The sequence below is a fragment of the Saimiri boliviensis genome, chromosome 14 (assembly GCF_048565385.1).
Source record: "Saimiri boliviensis isolate mSaiBol1 chromosome 14, mSaiBol1.pri, whole genome shotgun sequence".
Classification (NCBI taxonomy): Eukaryota; Metazoa; Chordata; class Mammalia; order Primates; family Cebidae; genus Saimiri; species Saimiri boliviensis.
The window spans coordinates 53,312,709-53,326,310 of record NC_133462.1 but is presented as its reverse complement, the minus strand read 5'-3'; the positions used below and the strand labels follow the sequence as shown (position 1 = coordinate 53,326,310).

Here is a 13,602-nt window from a genome sequence, read left to right as displayed (position 1 = left end):
AGAGTGAAGTGAGTCTCTTATTCTTGGCTGAATCCACTGAGAATAGGGCTTAAATCACACTGAGCTGGGGATGAGGCATGTCTTTAATGTCACAGACTTCCATAGTTCTCACTCAGATTTAGTATTATAGATTTTCTTGAATAAATACTTCTCTATTTGCTCTATGTTCTTAGGACAGTTTCCAGGGACTAAATGTTTTTTTAAAAATAATTTTCACTGGTGATAGTTGTTTCACTGGGAAGAAGGTTCACAGAGGTCATTATACACCCACACTGGAAATGTTTCTGCCTTACCATTTTATCTCTTCTGAACAATATGAGGCAAGGGGTAAGTTCTTGTCAGTGTCAGAGCAATACAAGTTATAGCTAATATATGCTTCTGGGATTCCTCATCTCTGATTTTTCAATTTCTTTTCTATCATGGAAAAAATATAAAGAAAGAAAGGAAATCTGGGCACTTCCTTTTTCTACTTTATATTTTCGTTTTCTTTTCTTTCTTTTTTTTTTTTTTTTTTTTTTTTTTTTTTCCTTGAGACGGAGTTTCGCTCTTGTTACCCAGGCTGGAGTGCAATGGCGCGATCTCGGCTCACCGCAACCTCCGCCTCCTGGGTTCAGGCAATTCTCCTGCCTCAGCCTCCTGAGTACCTGGGATTACAGGCACGCGCCACCATGCCCAGCTAATTTTTTGTATTTTTAGTAGAGACGGGGTTTCACCATGTTGACCAGGATGGTCTCGATTTGTTGACCTCGTGATCCACCCGCCTCGGCCTCCCAAAGTGCTGGGATTACAGGCGTGAGCCACCGTGCCCAGCTTACTTTCTACTTTCTAGTGATGAGTTGGAAAGGATGGTGGAACTGAACAACCCAGAGGACTGCTAGAGATTTTCAGCTCTCCATGGCTCTATCTAAAAGTATTGCTATGACCAGGCACAGTGGCTCACGCCTATAATCCTAGCACTTTGGGAGGCCGAGGCAGTGGGTCACATTAAGCCAGGAGTTTGAGATCAGCCTGGCCAACATTGCAAAACCGTGTCTCTCCTAAAAGTACAGAAATTAGTTGGGCACATGGTGACACATGCCTGCAATCCAGTTACTTGGGAGGGTGACTCATAAGAATTGTTTGAACCCGGGAGGCAGAGGTTGCAGTGAGCTGAGATCACACCACGGCACTACAGCTTGGGTGACAGAGTGGGACTCTGTCTCAAATAAAATAAAATAAAAATATTCTTGCTACACAAGGATAAATCATATCCATAACAGCACTTTGGTGGGGAAGATTGATGGTACTTTCTATACATCCTGAATCAAAGTTCATATAAATGTGTGCCAGAAATGTTTGGACTGAAAGATGATGTTTAAACCTGTCAGTGGGTGACAGAAACCTGTTACATCAGTCTGAATAGTTTAGATTTGATCCTTGCCCCAACTCTTGTAGAGTTCTTGAAAATGAACTACAGATAACATCTACAGTGGCAAAAGAACCTTTATGTAAGGTACATATGTCATAGTTGCTAAAGAACAATATTAGGAGTACATACAAAATTCTACCGGGAATATTAGCCACTTTCGCCTCTGATAAGGTACCTGTTAAGAATGTAACTCATAAACTAATAAGAGACAGGTGGCAAATACAGTTCATGTAAATTTTTATTTTAAAAAATTGGCATTTTAAGTTTTAGCTCCAAAATGTAAAGAGCTTTAAAGTTGCCACTCAGGGACTTATAAGAAGAAATAACTGAACAAATGTGGGGAAATAGAATTTTCTTGAGGTAACACGCCAATCCAGCTTCAGAAATCTGGAAAGATGGACAAATTCACAAAAACATAGCTGATTTCAGTTGATCTGGCACAAAAGGTGCTGGCACCATAAACCTGTAGAGACAGTTGAACGGTAATGTGATGAATTGCTGAGGGTTAAGTGCAGATGTCCTTAAGAATGGAAGACTTCTTGGGGCTGCATTCTCAACTTTCATGGAAATCTAGCAGTTCTGAAGAGCCGAGAAAGCTCACTTCTTATTTTTGGCAACAAGAGGTGAAAAATACCACTTTGAAGCATGACCAATGTGTTCTCCAGGTGAATAATAACGGCCTATTGTCTAGTGAAAAATATTTCACAAGAGCGTTATCTCACATAGGCAGAAAAGCAACTTCAGCCTACCTCCAGCCTTCCTCTCATCCAAGGTGGTGGGAGGTGCTGAGGAGGGGGCAAAGGCGAAAAACTTAGGTTACCGTCCAGGGACTTGTTATCAAAGAGGTTTCATGACTTACTTGCTCACGGTCACATGTCCAGTTGAGGTAGAAAAGCATATTTAGTAGTTTCAAAATAAACATTCTTGAGTCCTCTAATACAGAACTGAATTTAAAACAACACAAAAATGGCTTTTTATTTATTTATTTATTTATCTATCTATCTATCTATCTATCTATTTGGCAACAAGTTTGCCACCAGAACACAGGTATTATGAAAACCAACCCTAAATGCCACAATGGAAGAGGAATAAAATTCATATCAACATTGTTGTAATTGGACACCAGGTTCAGGCCAGTATGCCACTACTAGTCATCTGATCTATAAATGTAGTGGCATTGACAAAAGAAGCACTGAAAACTTTGAAAAGGAGGTTGCTGAGATGGGAAAGGGCTCCTTCGAGGATTCCTGGGTCTTGGATAAACTGAAAGCTGAGCCTGAGTATGATGTCACCATTGATATTTCCCCCTGGAAATCGGGGACCATCAGATACCGCTATCATCGATGCCCCAGGACACAAGGACTTTATCAAAAACATGATGACAGGCACTTCTCAGGCTGGCTATGCTGTCCTGATTGTTGCTACTCTCCTATATGTCACAGGAAATGAATTTGAAGCTGGCATCTCTAAGAATGGGCAGACCCATGAGCATGCCCTTCTGGCTTCCACACTGAGTGTGAAAGAACTAATTGTTGGTGTTAGCGAAATGGATTCCACTGAGCCACTCTACAGCCAGAAGAAATACAGGGAAATTGCTAAGGAAGTCAGCACTTACAGTAATTGGCTACGAATCTGCTGTAGTAGCATTTGTGCCAATTTCTGGTTGGAATGGAGACAAAATGCTGGAGCCAAGTGTTCACATGCCTGGGTTCACTGGGTGAAAAGTCACCCGCAAAGATAGCAATGCCAGTGGAACCACAACTGATAAATTGCATCTGCCTTTCCAGGATGTCTACAAAATCGATGGTATTGGTAATGTTTCTTTGGGCTGAGTGGAGACAGGTGTTCTCAAATCCAGCATGGTGTCACCTTTGCGTTAGTCAATGTAACAACTGAAATAAAGTCTGTTGAAATGCACCGTGAAGCTTTGAGTGAAGCTCTTCCTGGGGGCAGTGTGGGCTTCAATGTCAAGAATGTGTCTGTCAAAGATGTCCGTTGCAGCAATGTTGTTGTGGGTGACAGCAAAAATGACCCACCAATGGAAGCACCTGGCTTCACTGCTCAGTTGATTGTCCTAAACCATCCATGCCAAATCCCTGCTGGCAGTGCCCTTGTACTGGATTGTCACACAGCTCACATTGCTTGCAAATTTACTGAGCTGAAGGAAAAGATTGATTGCCATTCTGGTAAGAAGCTGGAAAATGGTCCTAAATTTTTGAACTCTGGTGATGCTGTCATTTGTTGATGTGGTTTCTGGCAAGCCATGTATTTTGAGTGCTCCTCTCACTGTCCTCCTCTGGGTTCTTTTGCTACTGGTAATGCTGTGGTTGTCATCAAAGCAGTGGACAAGAAGTCTGCTGGGAGCTGGTAAGGTCACCAAGTCCCCCAAGAAAACTCAGAAGGCTAAATGAATAATATCCCTAATTCCTGCCATCCCAGTCTTAATCAGTTATGGGAGAACAATCTCAACACTGTTTCAACTGGCCATTTAAATGTAATACTTAAAGACTGGCTAATAATAACAATGCATCATAAAACCTTTAAAAGAAAAGGAGAACGTTTTGTGGGCCTTTTTTGTTTGGTCTTGTTTTGTTTTGTTTTCTGTTTTTGCATGTGGTGGTTTTATTAGTTTATTTTTTTAATCAGTGATTTTTAATGAAAACAACTTGACCAAATATTTGGCACAGAATTTGAGACCCAGCAAAACAAAGCTTAATGAGAAAATATATTTTAAAAAACATTTGTAAAATGAAAATAAAATTATTCATCAAACCTAAGCCATAAAAATAAACATTTTATACTGAGTCTTTGGATCTTCATTTCTGAAAGCCCCCCAAATCATGTAAAACTTACATTACATAAATTTGTTATGCTTTTTTCTTGTTAATCTTTCTTGCATATGGGTGAGAAAAATATATTACCTTTTCTCCTCTATAAGCTCAAAATACTTATTATATATTGAGACACAGCAGCAAATATTTGTGGATCAGCACAAGTCTCTGGAACCAAGTCTTTTGGAAAGAGTAGTTGGTCAAAATATTTTTATTTGGCCATTGTCAAAAGATAGCTTTAAAATAATATAACTAGTTTTCAAATATGTGCTATAAAATAGGTCCAAATAAATATAAATTTTGAAAATAATTTAGGTTTCTAATTGTTGTCTTCCTAGACGGCGTCTACCTAGAGAAGTAAACCAAAACAAACTGTTTTCACTGGCTCAGCTCTCATCTTCAGAATTTTTATCCCCCATGACACTTCTAGCTCCTACTCTTCTCTCTGGAATACTCATGAAATCTCAGAAGGTGTCTCATATAGTGGCCTTTGAAGACATTGATAGTATGCACCTATCTGACTTTGAGGATGGCTACAAGGATCTCAGGTCACTTTTTGCAAAGGTTCCAGGTCTGTCCCGAGGGGAAATGCCCCTCCCAACGTGGTAGTTCTTGCTCTTTGCTTGAATTGCAGGGGATGAATACAAGAAAATGGATTGGATATTCTGAGTGATTTACATTATGGTAACCTCAAGATTCTCTTTACATCTGTCTGTGGGTCAAGCGGCATTAATCTCTCTTAAAATAAAAATTTTCCCAAGAAAAGCTTAGTCCTTTCTATAACAGAGCTAAAGAAACTTCTAGATATGACAGATGATACATACTTTTTCAGCTCTAGTTATATATTTGATCTGGAACCTCCTGAAATACTAATATAAGTAAAAGAGTAAAATTAAAGATTATTGGAATTTTTCTCTTTGTTTTAGAACACATGTTCTTTTTTAAGTTCAGGGGTAGATGTGCAGGTTTGTTACACAGGTCATCATGTGTCATAGGGGTTTGTTACACAGATTATTGTATCATCCAGGTATTAAGCCTAGTACTCATTAGTAAGTTTTCCTGATCATCTCCCTCCTCCCCACCTCCAACTTCCAATAAGCCCCAGTGTTTGTTGTTCCCCTCTAGGTGTCCGTGTGTTATAATTTAAGTCCCACTTGTAAGTGAGAACATGTGGTATTTGGTTTTCTGTTCCTGTGTTAGATTGCTAAGGATAATGCCCTTCAGATCCATCCATGTTCCCGCAAAGAATATAATCTTGCTCTTTTTTATGGCTGCACAGTATTCCACGGTATATACATACCACATTTTCTTTATCCAGACTATCATTGATGGGCATTTAGGTCTATTGGCTATAAGAATTTTTCTTTATGTGTTATTATTCTCCTAATAGGAATACTTATATTTAACATGTGCAAAAAACCATATGAACAGACAGCAAATAAGGAAGTCTGTTTTACTCTAGAAGTTTCTGACTTACCAACACATAATACCAAACTATATACCATTTCTTCCAGAGCAATATAGCAACAATCATTCAAGATTTAAAGATTGTCTTTACAAAGCTTCTTATAAATCGTAAATTAATTTCCTAAATAAAAAATGTCTCCATTATTATTTTTTCCATTATCAACTGCTAAGCACTCATCTCTTCAAGAGAGACACATTCCTTTTGTCCTAGATCTACCTATATCATTTACACTTCTTAAGGTATATTTACCCAATGACCTCAACCTCCCTCTGCTTCCAGCGGCACACTGCTTTAATTTTTGTTTCATGTCATCTCTGTTGGACATACATTTAAGATGACTAGTGGTGTGAAAAAGCACTTAGGGTCTTCCTATCTGGGAAATTCTGTGTTCCATGACCAGAGATAAATCACCAACAGACAAGGAAGTCTTTCTATGTTGTTCTCCTTGGGCCTATTTAGCTTCAAGCATTTACTGAATCATATGCTGTGGGGTTAAACTCTTTTCTAGAAAATCCAATAACTTGGGATATAAAATAATAAAAGTTCATATATAAATAAAATAATCAGAAGCATTGTATCACAGTAAGAAAAAAAAAGAGCATGACTCACTGAGAATTATGGGCAGTTTAAGTCATATTAAATATTCCTAAACAATTACGATGATACAATAGAAAATATTTTCATTTCAAAGGACTAATCTCTCAAACACATTTTTTAAATAAACTTTTTAAAAAATGTTTTATTTTGAAGTATTATGGAAAATGAGTATGATTTTTTTGTCTCCTTTGCATTTTTTATAAGTTATACGTTAAGTTCTGGGTTGACTTTTGTCAGTAATTACTTGCTTGAGAATAGTTTCTTATTATTAAATGCTAACGTTAGGTTAACTCTCTTTGTGCATATGGAAAGGTAGAGGCTTAACAGTGTCTCATTTTCCACATTTTAGGTCCCTTTATTGTTATTAAAGTTTCAGCTGTCACTTTAGCAGTACTATTCTTCGAATGTGGAATCAACTATTTGGAAAGAAGAGATAAAAGTCCAATTTTTACTATATTAAAACATAAGTCTCAAAAGATGGAGTGGACAAACTTTACCCTATTACTCTACTAATTACAGATCAAAACCTCAGACATTATACATAGAAGAAACATAAGAATACTCTGAAAGTGGAGACAAGACTGCCTAGGGACCATGGGACCAAGAACGGCAGCAGTGCGTTTCCTGAGTTTCTCTTTTATCTCATACATCCTGGATCAGGTGCTAGAGAAACCAGCAACACAGAAATATTATCAGCTGTAGCAAAGAGATTTTCCCAAGAAAAGCCTGCTCTTTCTAACCAAAAGAGGAGGAAAGAGGCCTAGCAAACAGAAAACTTCTAGATAATAACAAATCCACTCACACATTTATGGAAAGAAAAAACCTGCAGTCTCACCGCAACCCCATCAGCAAACTCTAGAAAGAAGTTTGGACTCCACCCTCATTGACAGAAACATGGTACGCAAATTCCCCCACATGATCGCATCAGAGAAGGCTGAGTAAGAAACCAAGACCTTTATTTCTGTCCCAGGGTAACTCCTGTCACCCCTTCATAGAGTCAGTGGAGACCATGCAGGCAATCAATCTACACACTGACCCACCTGTAACAAGACACTCAGCTCCCTCTTGCCATGTTAGTGTCTGTATTAGGGTTCTCTGGAGGGGCATACCTAATAGGGTAGATACATAGAAGGGAGTTGATTAAGGAGTATTAACGCACGCAATAACAACGTTCCACAATAGGCTGTCTGCAAGCTGAGGAGCAAGGAGACAAGTCTGAGTCCCAAAGCCGAAGAACTTGGATTCTGATGTTTGAGGGCAGGAAGCAACCAGCACAGGAGAAAGATGTAGGCTGGCAGGCTAAGCCAGTCTCATCTCTCCACATTCTTCTGCCCGCTTTTTTTTCCGGCCGTACTGGCAGCTGATTAGATGGCACCCACCTGGACTGAGGTTGGGTCTGCCTCCCCAAGTTCACTGACTCAAAAGTTAATCTCCTTTGGCAACACCCTCACAGACGCACTCAGGAACGATACTTTGCATCCTTCAACCCAATCAAGTTGACACTCACTATTAGCCATCACAGTGTCCAAAGAAAATGAATAGTAAAAATAAAGGACGTGTATGACCTCAAGCAATAATGAAAACTGCCTCCTCCTTCTGTCTAGTATCAGTAGAGGTCATGTGGGACAAAGTAACAAGGTACTTCTCCTCCTCCCAGATACGATGATGCCATCAGAGACCTAGTGGGAACCAAACTCCCATCTCTGCTGATCAGTAACAGAGCATACCTTCCGCTTTGGGCATTAATGAAGGCTACCCTCACCTGGCGGTAATGAGGTAGCATATCTGCCAGAGTGGTACCAGAGGAGTCCTGCTGAAGAGGAAGATTTAAATAAGATCTGGATTCTCACAGCCTAATACTCAATCTGTCCAGAATGCAGTAGAAATGTACTTATCATACCAAGAACCAGGACAATCAATTTGAATGGGAAAGAGAATCACAGCCCAATCGAACAGAATCTCAGGGATATGTGAACCTGTAGCAAAGAATCAAACATCTGTATCCTTTGAGTCCCATGAGCATATAAAGATGGTGATACTAAAACAGTACTTAAAAGAATGTCTGCAAATTTATCAATTTTGGCAAAAGATACAAATTACATATACAAGAAGCTTAGTGTTAGCATAATAGAACTTGTGTCCCATTTCCTTGCTGTCAAACCTTTCATTACTTCTTCATTCATGCAAGGAAGGAGGAGGAGGAGGAAGAGGAGGATGAAGAGGAGGAGGAGGAAGAGGGGTGAGGAGGAAGAGGAGGACGAGGAAGAGGGGGGAGGAGGATAAGAAGAAGGAGGAAAAGGAGGAGGAAGAAGAGGAAGAGGAGGCGGAGGAGGAAGAAGAGGAGGAGGAGGAAGAGGGGGAGGTGGAGGGGAAGAAGGAATGAACACAGAAGAAGGAGGACGAGGGGAAGGAGATGAAGTCGAATAAAAATAAAAAGCAGCAGCAGTTTAGTGTACCTTAAACAGGATGAATCTCCATCAAATTCCATGCTAAGATGCATCATATCATACCTATGAAATCTAAAGCATAAAAAAAAATGAAAGCAGCAAGAACTACATCCTAGCTATAGTTCGAATAATAGCAAATTTATCATTAAAAAATCATGGAGGCCAGAAGAAAGTGGTACATTTTTCAAGTGCTGAAAGAAAAAAATGATCAACCTGGAATCTAATATTCAGTGAAAATATCCTTCAGGAATAAAGAAGAAAGCAAGATATTCTTAGATAAAGGAAAACTAAGGACATTTCTAGCCAGCAGTGCTATCCTTAAGGGGAAAAAAAAGACTGAAGAAAGTTCTTAGAACAGAAAGAAAATGACTTAATAAAAAGAATCTTGAAATATCAAGGAGAAAAAGCAGAGCAACAGAAAGAGTAAAAATCTATGTGGTAATACAATAGGTTTTTCTTTTCTTCTTTAGTGTTCTAAATTAGGTTTGAAGAAAAACTTATAACACTGTGTGAAGTGGTTCTTTTTAAATGTTTAACCTTTATGGGTATATAATAGGTGTATACATTCATGGGGCGCATGAGATCGTTTGATACAGCCATGTAATGCAGAATAATCACATCAGGGTAAATGGAGTATCCATCATTTAAAGTGTTTGTCCTTTGTGTTATGAACAATCTAATTAGACTCTTTTAGTTATTTTTAAATTTACAATAAATTCTTGGCTGTAACCACCCTGTTGTGCTATCAAATACTAGATCTTATTCATTCTAATTATATTTTTGTACCCATTAACCATCCCCACTTACTCTCTTCCCCACTACTCCTCCCAGCCTTTGGTAACCATTATTTTGTTCCCTATCTCCAAGAGTTTATTTTTTGTTTTACTTTTTAGCTTCCATAAACGAGTGAAAAATGTTGTTTGTCTTTTCATGCCTGACTTATTTCACTTAACACAATGTCTTCCAGTTCCATCATTGTTACAAGTGTCAGGGTCTCATTATTTTTTATGGTTGAATAATACTCCATTGTGTGTATCTACCACATTTGCTCTATCCATCCATCTTTTAGGGACACTTAGGTTACTCTGACATCTTTGCTATTGTGAATAGTGCAACAATACACATGAGAGTGCAGATATCGCTTCACGATGCTGATTTCTTTTCTGTGGGATATATATGCAGCAGTGGAATTCCTGGATTGTGAAGTGGTTCGTCATGCATGCAGAAAAAAAATTTAAGACAGTTTTATTCCAATCAGAGGCAATGAAAAGAATTTAAAGAAATTTAAGATGACTGTATTTCACTCAAACTGATAAAATATCACACTAGATAGGTAAATTATACATTTATATAATATTTCTATTTTGATTTAATGTCTACAATATTTCCATTTTGACTTATCTAATGTGTTTCTGAGTGTATGTCTTTTTGTGTATATCTATTTTTGTGACTATTCTGGGTATATTACATGATATTCTGGGTATATTACATTACATACCCAGAACAGTCACTAAATATAGACACACAAAAAACATGTATCATGTTATATTCTGGTTATTTTAAATTGTATACCCAGAATAGTCTGAAAATAGCTACACACAAAAAGAGATACACTCAAAAATACATGAGATAAATCAATATAGAAGCCTAAAAATTCTGTCCAAGTAGCCCACAGAAAAGTAGAAAAAGTAAAATAGAGAAGTAAAAAGTAGAACAATTAGAACACAAGAAAATAAAATGTCAGGACATAGCCTTAACATATCAATAATTATTTCAAATGTAAACTGACAAATACACCAATTAAAAGGCAGAGGTTGACAAGATGATCACTATCGAATCAAAACAATACTGGAATGGATTTCAAGAGCATTGTGCACCTCAACAGAATATCACAGTGCAGCTGTCATAGTGACTCCATCACTTGTTTCAGGAAAGAGCAGCCTCAGCTGTATCATCATGGGTCTCATAAAAGCCATCAACAGCAAATAGCACCAGCAAAATACAGAACTCAAGTGGCCTAAAGGACAGACACCAGTGAGGGAGCAGAAAACAATGACAAAAATGAGTGAGCATACCTGAGACCATCTTGGCTTTTTATAGAGAGACTGTATGAAGTCAACATTTATTAAGTTAATGGGGTACAGAGAACACTCTAATAAGCTGGCAGTTTACATTTTAGCAGTATTAATGTTTTACTTTCCTTCATCAAGGTTTTTACCAAAGGAAAGAGGGAAAAATAAAAATGTCCATGTAAATATGCCCACAATAAAATTCACAGAATTTTTTCAAAAAAAAAATGCCAAAAAAAAAAAAATTAGGCACAATTTCAGGAGATGCTAAGTTACAGACGAGCAAGTAAATGAAAATAAATTGAGCCTCAGTTTAGCACAATAATAAACCAGGAGATTCACTATAATTAGATGTGATTAGACTCCTGATTGAAGTGAAATGGTAGATACGTAACCAAATTCAAACAGGACTAACTCATGTAGGTGAGACATTATGGTAGTTCAGTTAATTAAATTATAAGCCTACAGTTGAAACCCATAACCTAAAGGTAGATGTATTTTGCATGGCATTTATGAGAAAAGAAAAAGGAGACATAAATATAAGTGATACATCTCAGACCTATATTACAAACTGCAAAGCTAGATGCAGTAAATAAAGGATATTTTCCCAATACAACGCATGAATTTGACAAACAGGCATAACGTGGGGATTCAGAAACAGCTGGATGACTGTTCACACAGCCACAAAAAATGAGAATATTTAAAAAATCGTTTCTTTGTCTTGGTGAAAATTTTAACTCCCATGAATTTTATTTTACTTTGGAATAAAAGCAATATGCAAGTAAACAAATAAGGAAAAAAATTCAGTTAGTGAGATATTTCTCTGAAGAAAATAAAGGTATGCTGAGACAACCACCAACAACAAAAAAAGATATTTACGTGAAACAGAGCTTGCTGTTTGTCACTGATAACAGGTGGTACCAAAATAAAACAATTTTAAAAAAAACACACACACACACAAACTGGGCTTCTTAATCTTTTGCTTCTAACTTCTCTGTCAACTACAATAATTTTCATACCAAAAAGAATGAACAAACTTTGATAGAATGAATTTTTAAGTCCAAGTTTGGTAAGATAATAATAAAACTGTACTTTCTCATTTAACTCCAAAATACGTTATATATAAAATGAAATACATGATATACCAGGTAAAAACGCTGTCATCAGAGTAGACTGGTGATGGATCAAATCTAATAGGAAGCATCTGATAGCAATAAATACCAAATCTCTCTTTTGTGGCCAAACAAGCCACAGCTGTGTCAGTCACAGGATAGGGAAAACATGCTATTTTTTATATTCTATCTTATCACCAGACAAGGTCATTATAAAATTTGAGTGATGAAAGACTGAGAGCAAAGATGAAAATAGCCACAGCTATGTTCAATGATGGGGATGGGGTGACATGGACTTGGAAAGAAGCCAAAATCTTGTCAGTGATGAAGTAGAGATTGGTTTGGTAAGATACTGTGTTTATTTTTAAATATCTATCAAATCAAAACATAGAGACAAAGCAGCAGAATCACTAGAAAAGTCAATAATTAAATTACAAGAAGACAAAATACGGATCCCTCATCAGACATATAAACGATTTGGACAAATACTTATGGATAGAATTTCTGTTGTACAAGAATCTTTTTAAAAAGACTGTTAGCTTTACTTCTGTACTAAAATATAATATGACATCATGTAGCTTAGCATCACCATATAAAAATTTAGAGAGTTTGATTTATATAGAAAGCCCAGTTTGAGTTAATGGTGGCATGAATAATAATAATAATAATAATAATAATAATGTGATTGGTTAGAATGTATTAAGAGAAATAGTATATGAAGAATTACAGTGTGTTGTTGGTATTTTACTACTGTGCTCTAGTTCAAACATCCATAAAGTTTAGTACTGGGACCCATAACTTAAGAGAGGAAAAAGCCAAGCAGGGTTTTCCTAGGACAGTATACCTAAAGAAGAATTAAATTAAACATGTATTCAAGAGTAATAGAAAAGCCTAAGTAAAATCAAGGTAGTTGGGTTCAAATATTTGAAAAGTTATCATAAGAGAGTGTTGCTTTGTTCTATGCAGTCTCAAAATGTGGATCTATGACTAGTGGTTGATCTAAAAGAAATACACATTTTTTTTTTTTTTGAGACTGAGTTTCCCTCTTGTTACCCAGGCTGGAGTGCAATGGCGTGATCTTGGCTCACCGCAACCTCTGCCTCCTGGGTTCGGGCAATTCTCCTGCCTCAGCCTCCTGAGTAGCTGGGATTACAGGCACATGCCACCATGCCCAGCTAATTTTTTGTATTTTTAGTAGAGATGAGGTTTCACCATGTTGACCAGGATGGTCTTGATCTCTTGACCTCGTGATCCACCCTCCTCGGCCTCCCAAAGTGCTGGGATTATAGGCGTGAGCCACCATGCCTGGCCAAATATACATTTTAATTAAATAAATAAACTCTTCAAGAATTATTTTCAAAATTAAATGAGCTAGATCAGGATACAGTGAATTAAAAGCATAGATTGTAATAAAAGCCTTATAAGGAGAAAACTCAAATACTGAATAAGGTGAAAAATATTAAATTAGATGTTGTATAATGGACTGGGACTGTTTTGACTCTAAGATTCTACAATTTTGGTTATTAAATGTCAAAGTGACCAAGTTGAACTTTTGACTTTATGCCCTTGATTCAGCATTTAAAGACGTATATAATGGAGTAACATAAAGAAAAGGAAGTACGTAAAGGGCAAAGGTAATTCCAAGGGAAACTCTGTTCCAGCTGTGTCTT

At 37.3% G+C, this 13,602-nt stretch overlaps 1 pseudogene; it reads left to right on the top strand.

Moving 5' to 3' along the window:
* The first annotated feature begins 2,477 nt into the window (after positions 1–2,477).
* Positions 2,478–3,819, top strand: LOC101048581 (elongation factor 1-alpha 1 pseudogene; annotated as a pseudogene).
* The last annotated feature ends 9,783 nt before the right edge of the window (positions 3,820–13,602 follow it).